Source organism: Gobio gobio, assembly GCF_949357685.1.
Source record: "Gobio gobio genome assembly, chromosome: 23".
In the NCBI taxonomy this organism is placed as follows: domain Eukaryota; kingdom Metazoa; phylum Chordata; class Actinopteri; order Cypriniformes; family Gobionidae; genus Gobio; species Gobio gobio.
In genome coordinates, this window is record NC_137119.1 from 28,338,975 (window position 1) to 28,340,673 (window position 1,699).

Here is a 1,699-nt window from a genome sequence, read left to right on the forward strand (position 1 = left end):
CTAGCGTACTCGAATGAAAAGGTTTAATGGATAGAAGATGCCTGTTTAAATCAAATCCATCAAGTAAACAGTAAAGTAATTGTTAATTTTCAAAATGGCGCAGACATGTTGAAGTGAAAAACGTAGAGGGAGCTAAAACTACAACCGAAGAGTAAGTTAAGCTAAACAGTGGGGGAGTTGAAACAAAATGACAAAATACAGCTAACGTAGCTGGAAGTGTGACTGCTGCACACCTACCCAACTTACAAGAGCCGTTACCAGAGCAACGTGAAAACACTCTCATTCAACACAATGCTAGAAAGCGACATGAGATTTCACAAAGTCTAAAGTCTTTGTAATGGAAAACTAACGTTACGTGCTGTTCAATTTAAGACATATATTTAAACATGAAAATAGTTCAGGAGATTTGGAATCATTTTAGTAACGCGGATGAATCGTTTATCAAAAAGATTCGTTCAGTCAGTGGTCTTTTCAGCAAGTTACGTCAGTAGGCGGCGATAAGTGAATGAGTAATTGAATCATTCAATGATTCGTAAAAAACGCGATCAAAATATTGACTCGTTCCTGTTTGTACGTTCATTCTATGAAATATTCCTTCACAGTTCACATTTGAATCAATGGTATCCCTCTGGAGTATCTTTTCTGTTGCAAGGTTCTGGATTTCCATGGCCATCTTTGAACCTAACTAACACAATGATTGGAAATTTATGATTTTCTGTAGAGCAGCAAACAAATAAATTAAAAAAAATATATAAAATCAGAGCTCTCTTCCAGAGAGAGATAATAACAATTCCTTAAATAATACCATATTGCATAATATTGTAGAGAATTTACAGTGGGAGAAAGTATTTGTCTCATAATCTGCTTACCAATAAAGTAAAAGAAATAACATTTAAATAAATTCACAAATGTTACCCAAGCAAAGTCAATCTTAGTAAATATAAATCAGACCTTGAAGTGGATTGCAGTTTCTGTCACTCATGTCATTCACTTGTTGTACCCACACAGATAAATTTTGGTCAGATTTGTTAATGTTTATCCAATCTTATTTTGTGAGTGACTTTTCTTTCTGTTTAAAGATTTTCTTTGGTTTGTTTGACTCAAAAGAGAACATAGGGAAATATTACATAATTCATTTGTGTTTCTTACTAGCTAAATTTCACAAGCAAAAATGTTCTGCCTCTTTTCTCTATTCAAAGATGATCTAGACAAGTATATGGAAACTATCCAAAGCTCTGTTAATTCTAAAGCAATTAAAACTGTATCTCTATATTCAACCTTTTTGTCCTCTTAAGATGTACATTTTTTACATTGTCATTGTTTTTTTCGTAACCCTGCTTATCTGTATCTGTGTTTATTTTTTGTTTCCATGTCTATGTGTATTGCTTTAATACTGTGATGTTTTGTAATGTTGAATAATAAAAAAAGTTCACATTTGAACATTTGCTAGCGCTCAGCTTCAAAGGGCCAAAATAGGTGTATGAGTATCACGCTTACCGTTCATTGTGCAATTACATTTCATTTTAAGCGATGGCAGGTTGTGACATGAAACAACAGTGTAAGGTTGTTTTAATAAGCTGCAATTAAGACATTTCTGTGTTATTAGATATTTTTATATTTACTGAGTGTACTTGCTAGTCAAAGTGTTAAAGATTAACGGAGCAGTTTAACTTGAGTCATTTGCAGGCAAAGTTAGTCA